This window comes from Haemaphysalis longicornis, unplaced genomic scaffold (assembly GCF_048455015.1).
Source record: "Haemaphysalis longicornis isolate Haplotype H1 unplaced genomic scaffold, Haemaphysalis longicornis Haplotype H1 scaffold_6, whole genome shotgun sequence".
Classification (NCBI taxonomy): domain Eukaryota; kingdom Metazoa; phylum Arthropoda; class Arachnida; order Ixodida; family Ixodidae; genus Haemaphysalis; species Haemaphysalis longicornis.
The window spans coordinates 4,185,059-4,206,899 of record NW_027526407.1 but is presented as its reverse complement, the minus strand read 5'-3'; the positions used below and the strand labels follow the sequence as shown (position 1 = coordinate 4,206,899).

Below are 21,841 nucleotides of genomic sequence, written 5' to 3'. Positions count from 1 at the left end.
ACGGACTTTTTGTCAGTAGGTGTTTCGAAATAAGAAACAGCTGAAAGCTTGTCAGGGTCGGCGCGAATTCCAGCGCTGCTAACAACGCGGCCGAGAAAGCGCAGCTCCTCATAGCCGAAATGACACTTTTCCGGCTTGAGTGTGAGCGAAGCGGATCGTATGGCCTGGAGGACGGATGACAGTCGCTCTAGGTGTTCCTCGAATGTATTTGAGAATACGACGACATCATCTAGGTAAATAAGGCACGTTTGCCACTTCAGGCCAGATAAAACAGTGTCCATCATACGCAGAAAATTTGCGGGTGCGGAGCACAAGCCAAAAGAAAGAACCTTAAACTCGTAAAGCCCATCAGGAGTTACGAAGGTGGTCTTCTCACGATCACGCTCGTCGACCTCTATCTGACAATAATCGCTCTTCAAATCCATGGACGAAAAGTAATGAGCGTGCCGCAGGCGGTAAAGGGAGTCATCTATCCGAGGCAACGGATATACGTCCGTTTTCATCACCTGATTGAGTTTGCGATAGTGGACGCAGAATCGCAAGGTGCCATCTTTTTTTTCACCAGAACGACTGGCGACGCCCAGGGGCTTCTCGAAGGCTGAATGACGTCATCAGCGAGCATATCTTGCACCTGCCGCCGTATCGCGTCGCGCTCTTTTGGCGACACGCGGTAGAGATGTTGGTAAACGGAGCGCTCAGATTCGTCCGTGATGATGCGGTGTTTTGTGAGCGGAGAGAAAAGTGGGTGTATTTTGGGAAACTTGTGCCTGATGCCTGGTAGCAGTCGCACCAAGAACATGCGCTCACGAAGGGGCACGTTCTCGTCTTCTTCGCGGCTTACGCGGTGATGATCATGCTTGTGATTTCCATGATGATGATGAGGATGATGGAGACACGCCAGAATGGCGCACACCGGCTCTGGACGATTGGCGTCTGCGCTGCGTTGCTGTTTAAACACGTAACCATATTTAATAGGGTGGTAACGGTATGCTCCATTTACATTCCAACTGATCATGCACTTTCGAGCTCTGATTTCGAGGCGCTGGTAGACCAGCTGCCCGAACCATACATCCTAACAGGCGCCCTTAATGCGCAAAACTCTCTTTGGGGCTCCTCCAGAACGGATGCCCGAGGTCGCCTGATAGAGAAGTTTCTTACATCCTCCGGAGCATGCCTTTTCAACAAAAACAGCCTACATACCATAACTTAGGACACAATACATACTCGCATCTTGACTTGGCTATTGATTCCGCAGTTCTCTTTCCATGTCTTGAGTGGGGTGTGGGCCCAGACCCATATGGTAGTGACGATTTCGTCACTTCATTTACGTATATAGGCCCGAGCAGTCTATCTTCCCGTAAAAAGGTTAATGAATCAAAAGCCAACTGGAGCACATTCACACAAACATCTCAACTACACCACACATCCATAAAACACATACACATGGAGGAAGCCGCCCGACTCATCACGGCGCGCATCCTCGACGCCGCCGAAAAGTCAATTCCACAGGCCTCCAGTGAGTCCCGCACCCCAAGGAGGCGCTGGTGGAACGAGGACTTGCAGGCCGGCGCGAGAGGCCCAGAACAAGGCGTGGGGTGTCCTTCGCTTTTACCCCACGTCAGATAACCTCAGTTCCTTTACACGGGCAAAGGCTTTTGTGAAGCGAGTGCATCGTGAGGCGAAAAGGTAAAGTTGGTGCAGTTTCCTCACTTCCATCAACTCATACACTGACAAACACAAAGTCTCGACACGAATACGAAAACTAAAAGGACAACAGACACACAGCCTACCCTGGTTAGTACAACAGGGGACACACTGGAAGACCAGGCTATTACTCTTGCACAACACTTCGAACACGTGTCCAGTTAAGCACACTACACAAACACTTTCATGAAACGCAAAACATCTGCGGAGGAGAAGCCACTGCGTGATAGCAACAAGTCGCCCACTTCTTACAAATCTTCTTTTTCAATTTATGAACTGAAGGCTGCTTTCACCACATGTAAACCTTCAGCTCCAGGTGCAGATAAGATTACTTACACAATGATACAATTCTTACACTCAGACACCTTTGAAACACTTCTATACCTGTGCTACAAAATATGGCTATCGGGGCAAATTCCACGCTTTTGGAGGGAGGCCATAGTAGTGGCTTTCCTAAAGGGAGGGAAGGACCCTTCCTCTCCTGCCAGTTATCGTCCCATTGCCCTGACAAGCTGCCTGTGTAAGCTCTTTGAGAATATGATAAACAGAAGACTCGAGTACTTCTTTGAGAACAATGGTCTTCTCGAGAGCTGCCAGGCAGGCTTCAGGGCGGAGTGATGTACCAACGATCAACTTGTTGCATTAGAGGCGTATATAAAAGATGCTTTCCTCCATAAGCAGTACTGTATGACAGTATTCTTTGATCTTGAAAAGGCGTATGATACTGCTTGGAGGTATGGTATCCTCATCGATCTGAAGTCCTTTGGCATAACAGGTAACATGAACACGCTTTCCAGTTACATGTCCAAAAAGACGTTTTGCGTGCGACTTGGAACTACACTCTCTAGGGCGCATGTTCAGGAAAATGGAGTGCCACAAGGTGGAGTTTTAAGTAGCACCCTTTTTATTGTAAAAATGAATTTCCTCAGGAAGTCATTGCCACCGTCGATTTCCTGCTCAATTTATGTAGACGACGTCCAATTATCCTTTCAGTCTTGTAACCTGTCTGTCTGCGAGCGCCAAGTCCAGCTTGGTGTTAACAAGCTAGCTGGTCGGGCAGATAGCAACGGTGTTAAATTTAATCCAGAGAAGTGCACTGGTGTTTTGTTGTCCAAGAGGCGTGGCATCCCGCCATATCTGGGCATTCAACTCAATGGTGTCTCGATTGCTGTCAAAAAGGAACACAAGTTTTTGGGTATAATCTTTGACAAAAAGCTCAGATTCATCCCACACATAAAACAACTAAGACATAAATGCTTAAAAACAATGAATATCCTGAATTTTCTGCCGTACATTTCTTTTGGTGCGGACAAACAACTTCTTTTACGTGCTTTTATCAGCTTGATTGGTTCACGATTGGACTATGGCAGCGTTGTCTATGGGTCAGCCACTAAAACATCCCTCAGAATGCTGCACCCTTTGTTCATCTAGGGCTTCGCTTGTCGTGTGGTGCCTTTCGGACTAGTCCAGTCGAAAGTCTGTATGTAGAGTGCAACGAATAGAGCCTAGAACGTCAGCGAGCATAAACAGACCTGCTTTATGCTTTTAAAATCTCATGAATGCCCCACCATCCTTTTACACCACTTTTTATGATACATTCATATCTCAACTTCTTACTAATCGTCCATCAGTCTCTGCTCCCTTTGCTTTCAGAGTAAGAGAACAAGCGTCACAACTTGATGTCATGTTCTCAGACACCATCAAAACCTCCGCTACTGAACTTCTAGTGCCGTGGCAGCTTCGCCAGATATCATGTGATGTAACTTTTACAAGTGTCAAAGAAACAGAGTGCCTAGAAGCGCGATCATGCAACATTACTTGTCCCTGCAGCACAAATACAAGTGTGCTAGATTTTTACATGGATGCTTCAAAAACAGCCACAACTGTTTTCTGTGCTGCGCATGGCGGCAGCTTTAATGTCTGTAGAAATATGGATAGAAATACAAGTATCTTTACGGCAGAGGCCTATGGCATACTTCGTGTAGTTTAACATATTGTTCTAAATCGAATTCCGAAATCTGTAATTTTTACTGATTCTTTAAGTGTTGTGCGTACATTATCCCCACAGAAGTCTAAAAACCATGTGGTCAATGCTCTCATTCACACTATTATGTCTGTGTATGCATTAAACCTTGAAGTGACCGTGTGCTGGGTGCCACGGCACTCTGGAATTTCTGGTAACGAGACCGCAGACCGAATGTCAACCGCTGCTTCTCTTACAAATACAGTTGACATAACAACAATACCCTACACCGACCTCAAATCACACATCAGACAACACCTTCGCACAACATGGCCGGCACACTGGAATCAACAGACTGACAACAAACTACACGTTATAAAGACAATATTGGGAGCATACACCACTGACACACACAACAGGCACAAGGAAGTTACCCTGGCTCGATTACGGATAGGCCACACGCATGCAAGACATTCCCACCGGCTCACGGGATCTCCAAGACCCCTGTGTAGCAGGTGTGGAGAGGGCGCATCCGTAGCCCACATACTCAAACACTGCAAGGCACTTGACACAACACGACAGAAACACTTCAGAAAACTCTACAGACAACATATCCCACTATCCATCGCTGTTTCTAGGTGACGATGCCATGGTTTCTGTGAAACGCGTGTTTAAGTATTTGTCAGACGTTAAGTTTTCAAACCTCATTTCCTATCACGCATAATCAAATCTGGCCCTACACAGCAGCCATCATCATTATCTTTAACTGATTTTACTATGTTCGGTTGACACGTTTTTTTCCTACCTTTTGTCGTAACTACTTCACTTCAATAAATAACCTTTTTTCTGGCGCTCATTGCCTTTAGTCGGCCTTGCGCCATAAAAACCCAATCATCATCATCAGGAAGAGGACTTCCTTTATTCAGAACTGAAGTAAGGAAGTCCTCTTTCTGAAACGTGAGTAATCTTATGTCTATTTTCTAGGTCTTTCTCGTGTGTCTCTGTCTCTACTATCCATATATATATATATATATATATATATATATATATATATATAAATATAAATATATATATATATATATATATATATATATATATATTTATATATATTTATATATATAGTCGTAAAGTAGAGTCCTTAGTTGCTGCAGGAATACGCACAAAGTAGAAGTACGCTCTTCGGAGACTTTATTTCCCACGTTTCCACCTGAGACAGGTCTTCCTCAGGACGTCCTCAGGTCGAAACGTTGGAAATAAAGTCTCCGAAGAGCGTACTTCTACATTGTATATATAAATATATATATATATATATATACATATATATATATATATATATATATATATATATATACATATATATATATATATATATATATATATATATATATATATATATGTATATATATATATATATATATATATATATGTATATATATATATATATATATATATATATATATTTATATATATATTTTTTTTATATTTATATCGCGAATCAGAATAGGAAATGAGGGTCTCGTTGAAAATAATTGAGAAAATAAGGGTTGGCAGTCAAGAAAACCTCGGAAAGCAAAGTGGAGGATGTCGTAGGTCATTGAAGCAGATAAAAAATTTTGAAAGAAAGAAAGTGGAGAAAAAATGCCCGCCAGGTGGGATCTGAACCCACGAATTCCAGAATACCGGTCTGGTGCGATAACCACTATGCTACCGGCGGGGCAATTTTCCCCTCCCCTTTCTGTGGTATTTATGTCAATGTACTTTTTTTCCTGTGCTTCGGGGTGGTAGCCAGCGCCACTCCGACTTCTCGGGGTGAAGAGGACCTTCTTTTTTTTAACCCCTCTCTGTGACTCGAGTGTCTACGACATCTCGAGAGTGGTCAACCAGCGTTGAACCCTCTTAAGCTCCCTATGGCACTAAGACTGCCAGAACAGAGGATCCCGCTATGCATGTAGCGAATCAGAATAGGAAATGAGAGTCTCGTTGAAAATAAGACAGAAATAAAGGGTTGGAAGTCAAGAAAACCTCGGAAAGCAAAGGGGAAGATACAGTAGGTCATTGAAGCAGATAAATAATTTGAAAAGAAAGAAAGTGGAGAAAAAATGCCCGCAAGGTGGGATCGGAACCCACGACCTCCAGAATACCTCCAGAAAATCGCCCCGCCGGTATTGTAGTGGTTACCGCACCACACCAGCATTACATGAATAGCGTGAAGCGCACACGAAGAGCGTGACCCACATAGAGTGAAGAGGTGAGCGGGGCTGTCTCCGAGTGGCGGCAACCCATACCTGAGTCAGGCTGTTAACATGTCGGGTGAATGCAAGCGAGTGTTTCCCCAGCTATTTTCTCGAACCGGTCTTGCTTAATTCTCGCCATTCGACTTTAAACAAACGGTCCGAATGCGTAGTAGGGTCATTTATTTTGTTCCTAGGCATTGGTCAAAGGCGTGGAGGCGACAGTGCGTGTAGAACGACACTCGCACGTTAGAATTAGCAGCGTCGTCTACAACGGAGCGCCGAAAAACTCGTGTGTTGCAAAGATCACAACTGCACATCTCGGGAAAAAATTAATCAATGACCATGCAAATTTTCTTGTGCAAAACCGTGCAAAGTTCCTTGTGCAATCTTTTCGTGATTGCGCTTTGACCCAGAATTAGCGGGTAGTAGTTTTTTGAGCTCACAAACACAACCTCCCACTCCGGCTACGTCATTTGCAGCCTTTCCTGGAAAGAAAATCTCGTTGCGTTCCGTGACACCCGCGCTACCCTATAAAGGTTGCCACAACTTTTGTTTCTCATTCGCCCTCCATTGTGAGGCGTTCGCACGCCAGGTACCGCTCTTCACGGCACCGAATCACGGAGACCACAGCCTCATGCCAGGCGTCATAAAATTGGAGCAGAAGTTGCTGACGCCCGGCAAGAATTTAAAACAGCCAGAGCTCACTTCCGTTTTTGCTCTCGAATTATAGTTTTGCTTCTCTGAATACACTATGTTTTTACTCCTTGAAGTTGCGGCGCAAAGAAAGCGCAACTGCTTTAGTTTTTCTGGGCTGTACGCTTATATTGAAATACTGCTGCTAATAAAATTATTCGCCGTCCCGCTTACTTCGTTATAATCTCTGATTACTGTATATATATATATATATATATATATATATATATATGTATATATATATATATATATATATATATATATTTATATATATATATATATATATATATATATATATATATATATATATATATATATATGCCTTATAAATGAGGCCATTTTTCAAACGCTGTTGCAAACGGCGACGCATTTGTTAATTTGACAGGTAGTGCGAGGACTTCAGCTTAATCGGGCGATTCAACCAGCCAATCCCAGCAGGGCATTCAATCCCACATCTTCCGCTGCGAGAATAATTTTCTTCATATGGAAATATAAATGCGCACAGAGGAGAGTCGATAAGAACAGAATACAAAAAAAACCTGCAGATAGGCAGCAATATCTCAAAGCTGTCATCTGCACCACCGCAACCCGAGTATTCCTTATTCACGGGCCCGCTATATAAGAGACAGTGTTGCTGCCCCAGACACTTCGAAGCAAGCTCTTAAATCATGTTCATTGTACTAGCGATACAATCCTCGCACGCACCCGCAGCCAATGACTCTATTTGCAAAAAGACAAACCATAACCCAAGGAGATGTTCAACCTTAAAAAGAGCTAAATAAACGGGTCGAAGGAACCTTGACATAACGTTTGCCAGTAAAACCTGAACATAAACAAAATACTCGACAGATACTTCGGCAGGCGAGAACTGAGCAAATTGGCTTTTAAAAATCTTCCCAGCCGCTTGATACACCGTATACAATTCTGCTAGAATACTAACGACTACCTTGGAGATACCAAAACCTAGAGGACATCGAAAAGAAAATGCCGACCATGCGGATAGGCTCGGTGTTTCTTACGCAAACAAATGGCAACAGCCATTGTGGCCTAAAGAAGAAACTCTCATTTCAGACATCTTATGTACGCGCAACCTTACTGCGACTGTTGTAATGTAGTTTGCCTGAGTGTACAGTATTTAATACGTTGATCAGGAGGTCACGCCATTCCTCATGCCCGTTAAGAATCACCGTGCACATGTTCGTTTGCCCCCGTTTGCCCCCGATCCTGCCCACGTCACGACACCTAACCTCCGGAACCACACAATCGTTGCACCTCAAACTTGCACCATTACAGTGTAATTTTCTAGTACAACAGAACACGAAGAGCGCAAATCGTGCGCCATTCTTCTGCTCAATTAGTGGAGGCTGGAATAAACGTTAGTCTGGACATCTTGTCGCCTATACTTGGTTACCGCGATATATTGATCTTTTTATCTCGGTATTTTAGTTAGACGGTGGTCACAACTACCAAATATAAATGCTCTCTCTCGCGTTCTTCCCAAGATTGCATTCGCTCTACCTCCAAAGTGCAGTGAGGTTATGGGGCTTGACCTTTACCCTTGCCCGTGGTAATGGTCATGTGTGATCTCTGAGGTCGCACTGCTACGCTTGGGATAAGGGCTGGTAACGTATCGAAACGTTGACAAATAAACAGTGTTCTTTAAAGCGCGTGCCCCTTTTATTATAAACACACATACATATATCAAAACGTAAAATGCAGCGCACACCTCAAAAAAACAAAAACAAAAAGGGTTACTACCGTTTCCACTGGAGGACCAGTATTTCGCAAAAGAGAGGATGTGATAGGTCATAGAGAAGACAAAGAATTTGGAAACAAAGAAAAAAAGTGGAGAAAAAATGCCCGATGGGTGGGATCGGAACCCACCACCTCCAGAATACTAGTCTGGTGCGAAGCCCACTACGCTACCGGTGGGGCTATTTTCCCGTCCACTTTCGCGGATATTATAATGTTAAGGTAGTTTTTGTTTCCTGCGCTTGGAGGTGGTAGCCAGCACCACTCGGACTACTCGGGGTGAAGGGGACCTTCTTTTTAAACCCCGGGCCGTGACTCCAGCGTCTACGACATGTCGAGAGTGTTCGACCAGCGTTGAACCCTCTTAAGCTCCCTAAGGCAACAAGACTGCCAGAACAGAGGCCCTCGCTATGCATGTAGCGAATCAGAATTGGAAATTAGGGGCTCGTTGGAATAAGACAGAAATAAGGGTTGGCAGTCAAGACAACCTCGGAAAGCCAAGGGGAGGATGTGATAGGTCGGAGAAACAGATAAAGATTTTGGAAAGAAGGAAAGAAAGGGGAGAAAACCTACCACTTCCTCCCATTTGCTTTACGACGTGCCTGAGGTCTGTGTGGGTACCTGAGTGCCTTTTTCCAACAGATTATCGCTGTTAATTTGAAATAACCCTGGAGATCGTAAAAAGAATAGGTAGCAAACATTTACGATCTGTTTTCTGAAATGTACACTCCAATATTTCATTCTAGTTTATGACCACCGATAAAAGGATCTGGACCTACAACACGACTAGTTATCAGGAGCCATTTCTGTGCAAGTGGGACAGGACACTAAATGTAACCATGCAATCAATACGAATTAGGCGGACGGAACATGTAAGAAAAAGATGGTAAGCTCGGTGATACTTTATTGGGCAGAATTCTTCGGAAACAAGTTGTTTATTGAAATATCTTTTGGCTAGGAAATCCGAAATATTAACCGGAACTTTTTTTCCGCGACGTCAACCGGATACCATGAATCTCGCGAAAGAAGGTAAGCCAGTCATTTGTTTTGTTTTAAATACTGTTGGTGCAAATCCGACAAAAACAGACCCGGAATGATATGGCACGTAAAAATTGATTTTTATTATGCGTATTGCTGCTTCTAGCTGCGTGTTTTTTTTCGAAAACCTGAAATTTCGACTATTGCGTTATTGGAAATGTCATTGAGCATTCGCGGAAACTTTCAATCCAGTATTTTGTAGTAAATGGCACTGAAAGCATTCACGATTCCCCATTTTCTGGCGCCGAAGTGTTACATATCCTGTCTCTACAACAAGTAGAAAACAGGACGTTCTGTTTGTGGACCATATTCACTATTGCATTGAGGCGTTTACATATGTGTGACGTAGTAACAAAACAAGAAAATAAAATAAAGAAATGTAATTATTTTGCGGTTTGACAGCGACAAACGAAGTTCAATGGTTCTACAAAAACGCCTCCTCTTAGCGCAAAAACAAAATGCATTGCAAATATTTATTGGCAATGAGTAGGCACCTTTATTGTCATCTATTCCGAAAATGAGTAGCATAAAAACCTGTGGGTGACGCCAGTTTGGAAATAAATGCGCTTCCAAACTACCGAACATGCAGCTCAATGCAAGGTATTTGCCCAGCAAATAGCAATAATAATTGACTAGGAGTATATGCCCATTTGTTACCTGCTGTCAACCAAAACTTTTTTTACCAGAAATATACCACCGTAAATATATAGCTAACAAATGTGCTCTCCCTACTACTATTCCTTGTAATCTGAAGAAAAAAAACGCAGTTTTTGACAGAATTGTCCCCACATCAAGCAAGATCACGTGAATTCGCCGTCAAACATCAGTCAAAATACTATGCTGGCTTGGCTTCATATGTTTCCTATTAGGAGTAAAAAAGGTTGAATTGTCTTCCAAAACCTCTTTTTGAGAAGGCGCATTTATCTATCATTGGAGTGAACAGCAGTAGATTCCAAATATTGATAAAAAAAATATTAAGAGCACGTGGCTGTGTTTTAACAAGTGCGTATTTGGTAAATATTTTTGAGTGAATCTTACAGAGAAACATGCATTTACAAAATTGAAGGGTTTTTTGTCGGAAGAAATTGCAGCTGATTGCTTTGAAACAAGATAGCGGTAGTTTACATCTAATGCTCAACTGAACATATGGGAAATATTGAACCATGATACTAAAGCCTATCATAAATTGCGAGTGGCAATTCTGCTGGGTAACAATTGAAACACGAGTGACAACCAGCGCGGTATTTTTGAAATTATCTCTGGCCTCCTCTAGTTTCATCACCGTAATAACGGCCGCACGCTGGGTCACAGGCGGCCTATTAGGGATTGACACCCAAGCAGGTACTCGAATCAGCTCTTCTACAAGAAGCACGGGAAACAGCAAAAAATCTCCTTGTGTGCGGATTTAAAAATCGGTGAACTTAGGAAAATGTCTGCATTTCTTTTTACAGAAGTACGCCTTCAATTTACCTGAGGTTCGTGACGCCATAGGTAGCTGCTTTTCCAGCCCCATCATCGTACATCGTAGGAAGAAGTAGTGCATTGAACTTGCGTTTCGAATCACGTCCCTACTTTGCCAGTACAACAATTCACTGTCGCTTAGAGTCCGCCGTCAGCAGACACACAGAATTTCAGCACTTCTACTCTACTGCCTCTTCGCCTGGATTCCACAGCCTTTAAAAGGCTCTCCATGGGCACCACCAAGGAATACAGTAGTGCGAGTCACATTAAAATTCTGGACGTTAAATATTCGTATTTGCCTGTAATGAAAGACTGCCACATAACTACTTAAATATCAATATTCCGCAGATTACACGAGCATTTACATAACACATCTTTGTGTCACCACACGTAAAGACATTATTATCAAATAATGATATTTACTGGTTGCGTTTTAGAAGTAAGTTAGCAATATCATTTAAATCTATCTAAGTTCGATTTTAGTCTTCAGCATTATTCATGCTGTGTACACACTTTAAAAGTTTGGGCCTCAGCGTTTGACGCTGCCTATATCAAACGCCTTCGCATTCTATGCGATCGAAATTTTTCTTTACTGCTGATCAGAAATGTACCATTAGGATAGTATTTTGCTACACTACCACTGTTGTTAAGCAGACTCGAGATTCATTGTTATCATTTTGCTTCTCTCCACATTCAATCCGGATAAGACGTCAACAATCTTCAACTGTAATTTTATAACCTATCGACGTGTATTACGAGTGGCCACACACGAGTTAACGATCCTGGAACCTATCGTTTTTTTCCGAGGTGCAACGTGCAAGCAAGGTAGCTTCAGCTGCTTCACCGATGGCGACAGTTACGAGACTCCAGAGGCTGATACAACGGCGTGACGCTATTCGGTGCCACGTGCTGCTAGTTGAATGTAGTGTCTATCTTTTTTCTTTTTCAGTGTCCTTCGTGCTTGTTTTCTTCTTTTCGTTACGCACTCTTCTGATTGTTTTCGTTGTGTCGTTCTTGACCAACAGCGGTCATTACTTGCTGACATAACTCTTTTATTCTTCAGGGTAATATACTACATGGGGATAGCATACTTGGCTAAGAACACAAGGTTCTAAGGGCGAGTATTTACTAACGTTTATAAAGGTCTTTCGGCCACTTCAAATTACCAATTGACTCTACAAAATGCCTTGCTCAGCTTATTGTACACAATATGACACACCTGCTACCGCAGGTGCTTCGTCTCACTAGGCTCTATCCTACGCTGTGGTTCACTTCAGCTTAAAATATTTACCTCAGCCCGCACAATTCGTCTTCTCGCCTTCAATAAAAACTACATTACTTTGAAAAAAAAGCCACCACTCCTTTTCACTTTTCTCAGGTTCTTTATCAACTTTCAAAGAAAAGCTGGCATACGCAGATCAAGAATATACATGTGGTATATTTCTTATTACGCCTGCAACCGATCCTTTTGGTAAGTTGTAGAATTTTTTGCGAATTTATTTTACGGTTTTTATGTGTTTGTATTCATTACTATTATACACAATAAATGTGGAAGAAGATAAAGAACACATTAGGTGACAACACACCCTACTTCACATCAACCAATTCATTTCTGGTGAACACACTCTTTATCTACCTAGGCTACCACTGAAAAACTTCCTGTCCTACGTTCACTAGCGGTTCCAATTTATACCTACACAGCCAGGTTGAAGACGTCAATAATAGGCATTGTAACCATGTAATGGGCGGAGGAAGTGCGCAATATTCTTTCGACTTTCCTAATAATATTGAGAAGGGGTATCACCCTGGCTACCGAAAGCCAATAAAGTCTCTGCTGTATTTTCCGCACCTGTCCTCTGTTTCTTCCTTTTTTGTGGCCACCTAAAATTGCGCAGTTTGTTAAGTTATGTGGGTAAAAGCAAAGTAAAGCATCATACAACCGGCTTAACCGGGTGACGTGAACCATTTCGTAACCCAGATAACCGTTCTTGAATGTGGGCGCTATAGTTTTAAAGACAGTTTTCACTAGTAATATTTCTTTTACAACTCAATATGCGCCCGGTAATAGGAAACAAATTGATTATACGCTCAGGGTGTCCAAAAAGTGCCCAATGGGGGAACCATTGCCATTTTGAAAACCTAGCAGCGCTAGAGACATTGTGGCACTTCTGCTCAGGCGTTTTGGGATGCTAGCTCGCACATTACTCGGTGTGCGGACCGTTTTCTCAAGGTGGCTGATATTTGTTGGTGTGAGGTCCACCCAAACTTAAGGTGTGAATCACCCCGAAGAGATTAGACGCACTAAATCTATCAACATCTGCGGGACGTGCTCACAATACTGGCACGTTCCCTCTGGAGTTGAGCTCGGCAGCTTTCTTGCTCTGAGTTGCGCGAAACTGTCGGTAGTGCTTAGCTCTCCCCGCAACATTCTGAGAGAATGTTGCGGAAAACAAACCATCAGTTTACTAACCGTGAAACACCAATAAAAACGTTCAGCATTGCTACAGAGCTTTACACCGAACTGATTAGTCAACGATGATATATTAAGGTTCGTCTTTTTTCATCCCTGTTTTTTTTCTTCGCGGCATAAAACGGCGATCTTCAGCGGACGTTGTAGGCAAAGCTTTACCTTCAGAATGTGCCAAAAAACAATTTTTTTGGTTTTAAAACGGGTGCTGTCACAGAGCACTCTATTTTCAAGAAATGTCCAACTTTGTTTTAAACCACTTCTGCAGAGTAAATAAGAAACAAAGAAACAAATATCTTGAAAAAATGTCTTCCTCAAAATTTCAATGCAAAAGGTAAGTCGCTGTTGAAAACAAGAGTTTGCGCCTTGCCACCATCCTTAACCCGCGCTTTAGATCCGGGCTACTGCACGAAATACATTAAGTAATACGTGGCGGCTCTCTAAACCGGGAAAACGTTCAAGGCGTAATAAGAACATCGTATCTGGATATCGAATCAGCTAGTTTGTCAGTAAACGGGGACATTTCATAGCAGAAAGCTGTGGTTTAGGAAAAATGTTTCATCGCAGGGGTATCCTTACCAGTTGAATCAACTGGAGACATCTATTCCCTTATGTTTCCGTCGTATGTCATTCAAAAAAATGCTTTTGGGAAGTATCGGCTTAGCGATATATTACAAATGCCTAAACAAAATTTTTAAACCCAAAAGAAATGACTTCCTTATAAAACCTTCATTTAGGCTCCTCGGTACAGAAAAGCCACAATTTTAAAGAAAATACCTACATTTTGCATCACAATTATTCCTAGGTTTTCTGATTCGGTGGTGAGCTTGTTAAGTTCCGGTTACATTATAGCATCGACAGCTTAAAAACGACCGCTAGCCTTGTCTGCACAGCGTCGACGCCACTTCAAATGCCCATGTTAACTTGTGGGAATCAGTGCAGGACAGGTGCCCCACAGCCAGAAAAAAACATAGTTTTGAGAAATGTGTTAAGTGAAATACAGGCAGTGTGACTGTCAACTCGTAGCGCACAAAAAAGAAAATGGGAAAGAGAAAGAAGGCACCGAAGTAGTGGAACTCCCGAGTTTCTGGTCGGTTGTAGAAAATCCCGCACGCTTACGGGGCTCATTCGTCGGTTGTAGCTGCCCCTTGGCGTCCGGCAAGAGGTAGTCTACTGCGGCAGGCGGCATCATGGCGCCGAGCATTGTAGTCAGATGCCTTCTCAAGGCAAACCCGAACGCAGGTATTAGCACATGTTTCTTGACCGCTGTGTTGAAGGTAAAAAAAGAAAGGGGAGAATTTAGTCTCTCGTATTATGTTCAACGTCTCTGTGGTAAGACATTAGATCGGCGATCATTTTGTTCAGGCATTCAGTTATTCCGTCCTTTTGGGGCTTCTATTCCCCTTTTTTTGTGATTCGTGTTGTAATAGCGTAAAACGTATGGAATAAATGCTGCAGTTAGGTTGTTTCGCTGTTCGTAGTTTATGCTTCAGGGCAACCCCTCATAGCTCAAAACTGATAAAAAATTCGGTGACCCTTTGTGCAGCCCCCTTGAAAAGAGCAGTGGTCTCTACACAGTGCGTCAAGTAATATGTTGCCATGACATTCCACTTGCTACCTGCTTGTTGCAGATATAATGTTACCACAAGTTCTTTTTGTGTCTGTTGAAATGGAGTAGAGATTAAGGTTATTGGGTGGTAAAGTGGCGTAGCTGTCGTCGCTGCCGTTTTGAGCCTCTTGTAGCCATGGCAGCTCTAGATGCAATGCGAGGCATAGGCTGTAGCGCGGGCGTTTAATGCTGTCATTATCACCCACGCGCGTTATAGGGAGCCGAGTGAATCCGTACCTCACAACGGGAAACCTACCCCTTCTCGTTCCTCATAAAAGGTGCAAAGTTGCGCATCTGTGGCGGGGGAGCTGTGTCACACACCTTTACAAGCGCGGGTAGGAACTTACACTAACCATAGCTGCATATCGGGTCTTGTCCAATATCTGCCATCGCGGTAGCGTATTTCCAAAATCGTCGCCACACAGCGCCACAGCTGATGCTGCAAAAGGTTGATTGACGTCATCATAGGTGGTGCCCCGAACGTAACGCGATCTGAACATATAAAATCATCAATAATAATGGGAACAGCCCGTAAAATTAGGTTAAGAAAGAAATCTTAAGAAAGAGTTATTGGGTAAGAAGCAGTTCCTAGAGACCATTGTAGACACGCTGATGCTCGAAACTGGGCTGTCTGCGCTAGCACAAAGAAGTCTACCTCGAAGACGCCAAATCCGAACGGCGGGTACCCCTCGGCAGGAGCTCAATAGAATAGCGCGCGCAATGAACACACATATATCCCGTGGGGGCGTTGTACTGAACAGGGTTTGGAAACAGACATTTGGGTTATTGCTGCTGTTGACCGCCGAAAACAAGAGAAGAGAGACGAAGTTGGAGTGTCCGCTGGACAGGCTGGGGTGTGTCTCTTTTCTACATACACTTTCCGTGCTACTTAAATCTTTGCGTTGTTACATGAAAATAGAGGCCTCGATTTTTCCAATTTTACGCCTCGTGCGAAAGTGTCCAAATTGCTGGTCATAGTTGTATGCTTTTAGGATTTGTAGAGAAGACGGGCGGGATGGAGAGGAAATATTTCATTCCCGTTTTGACATGAAAGTGATTTGCGAGGGCCGATAGTATGATGCTAATGCGTGGAAGTTTTCTTGGAGGACCTTTGCCGTGTGACGTTGTGTCATTCTAGGAGATCAGTCACAACGCACAACTTGGTGTTTTGGCAGAGCTTTGTGCCTCGACGTGACGACTTTATCTGAGTTTTATACTAGTTGGTGTGCGGTTGCGCGATAGGCACTATGTGTGCTAATATTTCCTTTGCGATTTGCGGGACGATGGTATCGTTGCACTTTTGGAATGACAGGATACTTTCACAGTGACGGCCGCACGCGTGCTGTAAATTAAACAGCCGGAACAGCGCGCGGTGCTCTGTGAACATGTTTATTGACCTGGTACATACGCTATGCGTAACTCAGTTACGGCTAGTAAATAGGAAGGCATTCCTTGAGTGGCTGGATATTTTCTACTCTTTTGACAGAACGCGGGTAGCGCAAGTGAGTAACCTTTCGCCGCCGCTGGGCATTTGGCCGAAGACTGTATCCAAGCTTAGTGTATTATCGCCTGTTTTCGCTTCCGGTACAAAATCGGTGTTTTGAGGCCGCACCATTTATAGCGACGTGTGAATGGCCTCGAGGGCAGATTTTATCCTTGCCAAGTATTCGTTTAATTTTCCGGCGAACAAGACAATGTTGTACAAGTATATGATTTAGGTGTGAATGGTGTCGTGACTCTTTGAAAGGTTGCTATTGCCATTCACAGCGCCAACTTCATCACGTGGAACATTAACAATCCTCTCACGATTGCATTGTCCTTTCTGGGTCTCCCCTCTCTCCCTTTTTACGAGGCGGGGTACTCACATTTATCGAAGAGAAGTACTTCCCGCAACTGAAGCGGTTCAGGACGTCATCGTATTTTATGAAATGCTAGACTTCCTTGTTGCGTTTTTATACACTCGTTGCTAGTTAGGGGAAGACCTAAGTGTGCCGTCCTTCTTTTGCTAGGCCACCTCGGGCAACTGAAGGACGTTTCGAGTGCGGAATGTTGTTGGGCGTGCCCTCTAGATGTGTTCTGGTGGCTTTGCGTTCTTGTTAAGACAGCTTGAATAGTGACTGTTATGTTGGACGGACCTAACTTCGTTCAAGATTTGCGCCTTCACAAATGCCATTGTTCTATTTTTCGAGAAAAAGTATCCCTGTAGCGGCTTCGCAAAGCCGTTATCTTCTCCTTGTTTGGGTTAGCGCATCACTGAAATTAAAGAGTAAGCGCAATGAGACGAGTCTGGACATCATTTCCAATTCGGCAATGGTTATAATACCAGCGGCTTTCTAAAAATGTTCGAAGAACGCATTTATTGCAGCTTGTACAGCATGCTGACACTTTTTAGTAAAATTTGTTTTCACCACTTGCGATTATCAATCGCCCAAAGCGCAAATAGCATTTTGAAAGAAAGACACCGCCTTCAAAAAGCAAGCTCTGGTCGTTTGCCGAAGAGCCGTTTGTTTGAGAAACAGACACGTGACAGTAAACATTGATAATGATCATTGCGTGCGTAGGAATGTGGAAGTCGCCACCCTATCTTCTCCGCGGAATATGTGGTTACGCCGCTGTTGTGCCACATGGGCCAATAGCAGAAACCAATTCCTACCCCCACAGAGCAGTCTTCTCAGAGGTCATGTTCCGCAAGAATTCACTAGAAATACGCCACGTGATCAGTTGAGGACTACGAAGAACGCAACGCGGCAGGTAGTGCCTGTAAAGGAGACACCTGATGTTTACATCGCAACTGGCGAGAATACATAAGGTGCCTCGGGTATAGCGGAGAAATTGAACATCCAAAACTGTAGTCTATTTTGTTGGCGTCGATGCAAATAATCCGCCAGCAACTTCACAGTTTGCTCACGTGTGTATTATTCTCATACGTATTGCTGCCGCTGGATTCGTGTGTGTTAAATGTTGTCCTCAAAGTTTGGTGTGTCAAGGCGTTTTATCGCTGCATTGGCGTGTTAACGATGGATTGCCGCACGTCGGGAGACGCCAATGCTAAAACGGGTATCAGGTTAACAAGACATATTGGGGCTTCATCTTCAGTGCATCGGTGTGTCGCCACAAGTTTTGCAGTATATATTTTCAAGGAACTTCAATTCCCGTGCTGTGACTTCATTCTCCATTACACTGGCTCGGAGTGCTTCCACGAGCCAAACGAGCGGCGCTTCGGTTGGTAGAAATTCTGTAGAAACGAGCCAACGCTGAACAACTGATATGTGCTTGGTCTTGGCTGGTGGAGACAAATATTGGTCATCTTACTAAGATGCTCGCCGAGCAAGGCGCATGGTGCATGCGCAAAACACATCACACAGAGAGTTGTTTTTGGCGGCAGTGATCATGGCTCTTGCCGGCTAAGTGGTGGCATAGCAGAGGAGGACTGTGTGCTTCTCAAACGTATTCCGCATTGTGGCGTTTTTAACCTCCTGGGGTCGGAGGATACCGTGACTGTGGTCTCTCTGTGGCTCATCGGTGATACCTCATCTGGATTTGTCGGTGGCGCATATGTACGTTGTGTTTGTGGCAATTCTCCCAATATAATATATGAGTTTAGCCATTGGCATGTTGCGTCTTTGAGAAAATTTCCGCAGTTTATCAAGTCTTGAAGCACTGATATCGCGTCGAAAATTTAACCGACACACACGAAGTAAAATGATAAGTGGACGAGCTTATTGCATTTAGCGCAGGTCGGGTGTCTTCTACTTTATTGCGTCCTCTGCGGGAAATTCTCCTGCATTTCATTACGAGCAGAGAAATATTCCTTTCATTTTCTTCAAAACAGTTTTGATCCGCTAGTTGAGGTGTTTCTCGCGTGTTTACAGGAAACGCTCTTCCGGGTCCTTTCTCCCGATGGTATGGAAGGACTTCAAGAACTTACTCTTCAACAGAAGTGAGCTTTCGTTGTTTTTGGACCAGATGAAAACGCTTGTTTGTTTCTTTTTTCCTGGAAGATCTTGAAACTACGGTCGCCATTCAGATTTTCCAGCTGCTTTTCTGTGTCTTTACCAGGCCATCTCCACAACGGTGGTGGTACCAGCCTTCGGCTAACCTTGCGCGAAGCGTCTTCTTAGACAATAGTGTTAGCGGCAACCATCATGTTTTGAGTATTGATTTCAGGGCCACAACATAAGGTGGAGCAAAGTTGATATGTGTTCGCTGAAAGGTATCCGTAGTATGATTCGCCATGTAACACTTCTCGTGCTACGCTACTCCTTTGCACATTTGCTGAACCCGCTGATAAGGTGTATTGCACAATATGTGTCAGGCGCTGGTCGGCACATGGCCGTGCCTCACGGCCTTGGTGATCAGGCAGATTTATCATTGAAGCTTAAACGGGGAGGCAATAGTCGTCATCTGCCAGACAAAAAGCTGTTCTAGGGGAACATCTCTATTTTGATGGAGGTTGCTGTTGTCATCTTCATCGTGGTCCACAAGCTTCAGAACGCCTCGCAGCTTGAACATCCCTCCAAACTTCCTCGATTGCGTCGGCGTGCCACAGCTCGGGTGCGCCGTGAAAGCGCCCATTTCAGCTCTGTGTGTCCAGCGAATGAGGTGCAAAGGCTGCCCCATGTTAGCAGCCGCGACATGACCAGTGAATACACCGCTCCCCTTCCCAGATCCCTGGCGCGTATCCAGTGGCTGTCGACGTTATCTTTGTGGCGTCGGTGGCATCACTATTCTGGACTTGGCTTCAACCAGCCCACCATTGTCATCGGTGGCGGCAAGGAATTCACGGTTCGTTATCTCATCTCATCTTTATTCCAGCCGTCCATTGCTTATGGCCACCATCCGGGCTGTCGTCTTTGGTGCGTGGGCTTTAGGACAAGGCGGAAGAAGTAGACGTCACGCATAGGGCCAGATACGAGCCAAGAGGAAGAAGAAGCTGTGTGTCACAAGGGACCGGCGTCGGCGCTGTCATGGCCATCGGCACTATTAACAACATACAAAGGTTCCCTATCAACGAGCGATCGCCGCAGTTCCCCTGCCACCACAACAATACTCCAGAAAGTTTTGCATTTGCTTTCTTATTTTATGGCCAGTCTTTTTTTACTCACACTAGTTGGTGTATAAAACTGGTATTCCTTCTTATCAGTAACTTGTACAATATTCTAAACTGTTTTAGAAGCTTTTGTAACATTCAGCTCATTGAAAAAAATCAAGATTCTTAGAAAAGGTACATGCTGAAACAAAATGCTCGATACAACCGGCTAGTTATTCTAATTTTTTTTTGCTCCAATTGCTCGGATACAATTGCCACAAATCTAATTTCACTATTGTGTCAAACCACTCGAAAAAACAAGGGAGAAGGTTTTTATAGTTATACAACAATAGACGTGCAATACAGTTAATTGCTTACGCGGTCGCAAGCGGTTTGTCGTCTCTCGACACTTTCTGTAAATATTGCCACGAAGCCAGGAACGATGCAGTTGTTTTAGAAAAGAAAAAAGTTTATTGGAGCGAACTTGTGCTCCCCTAACAACTCAAAAGAATACAGGTGGCGAAACAGCGGTCAACAAAGTGACGTGCCTCAGGGAACGTCGCAGAATCGAATACGCCGGCGTCGGCTGTGCAGGCTTTTTAGCGCGTCGTTCTCGAACCGTCGATTCGAATCGAGAACATTGTAGATCCAAGACGATTATTCCGGGCTGTTCACGTTAGATCGGAATGCTGTCCCTATCAGAGCAGATAACACATGCGGCACAGAAAGAAAGAATGGAACACGCGCTTCCCTTGGCACAGAGATAAAACAGACCGGCGCCACCGGGCGGTAAAAGCAAAACACAAATAAACAAACCCCTTGCATGGTTCGCTGCAATATACACCCGTCACAGGGGCCCATATTATTTACTACAAAGCTACTTCTCGTAGGCATTATTAAAAACTACTGAACAAAGATCTCAACAAGTGTTATCCTTTCAGGTGTTATTGAATAGTGGCTCACTCAAAATTTTTGTGTACTACCAAAATTAACTTCACCATGTTAATATATAATTTACTCTTCAGCTCTTCTTGAAAGAACGCATATGTAAATCATTGCTTATGGATATTTGTGTGTTTCTTGTACCACCTCCCGCGTCGATGCAAGTAGTGATAACAAAGAATTGAGCCCCAGGCGGCATAGAAAGTGTGTCGCTTCATGGCACGCCCGGCCAGCATTGAGGTTCTCTCAGCCACTGATCATACATGGAATAGCCAACATTTGGCCACCAGCGCTTCGGTATTTCTCAGGCCACCCGTATTCAGACCCACAACAGCAGGTATCTGGCTGCGAAATATTCAGTTTACTTTTGACTTGGGACGTTCAGGAAGAGAACGGCCGAAGTACGGCTTGAGAGCCTCCGTTTTTCCTTCGGGATGCGGTGTTCAGCGAAAGCTCAGCAAGCGACCCGCTACAGAATAATGGTATTCCTGCGGTAGCAGTTGGTGTTCGAAAGGTGACAAGCTGGAGTGCGGCTGCCACGCATTCGCCCTTCCAACGGATAACGGGCGTGTCCGGCGGCAGAATATTCGTTTTCGACAGGCAACCTGGGTTATAAAGGAGACCAGCTGACGTACAGCCCCGGAGTGTAGGTTTTTCATTTGGTTAGCGGTCTTCGACCGAATTAGGGCAACCGAACAGGTCGCAGCATATTTGACAACCGGTGTTCAGGTAGAGACCAGCCGACGTAAGGAATCAGGTTATGCGTCATTCTTTCGGCAAGCGGCGTACAGCCGAATAACGGCTTGCATGTGGGTGCCGGAACTCATGCACTATTGTTTTGGAGGAGTCCGGCTGGTGTAGGAACGGTTTTTCAATGAAAGAAAAAGAAAAGCCATTAGGGAGCCGAACGACACTGACGCGCTTTTTATCCGCTCGGTGTTTCTACAAT

General features: G+C 44.1%; 1 long non-coding RNA gene across 4 annotated transcripts in view; it reads left to right on the top strand.

Annotated features, from left to right (window-relative positions):
* LOC144141366 (uncharacterized) overlaps positions 1 to 21,841 on the top strand; it is a 75,714-nt gene that overhangs the window by 48,335 nt on the left and 5,538 nt on the right. For all 4 annotated transcript variants that reach the window (XR_013316555.1, XR_013316553.1, XR_013316554.1 and 1 more), the window contains 3 exons: positions 9,093 to 9,232; positions 9,305 to 9,375; positions 12,224 to 12,316. This is a non-coding gene — a long non-coding RNA (uncharacterized LOC144141366). The remainder of the gene's footprint in view (positions 1 to 9,092; positions 9,233 to 9,304; positions 9,376 to 12,223; positions 12,317 to 21,841) is intronic.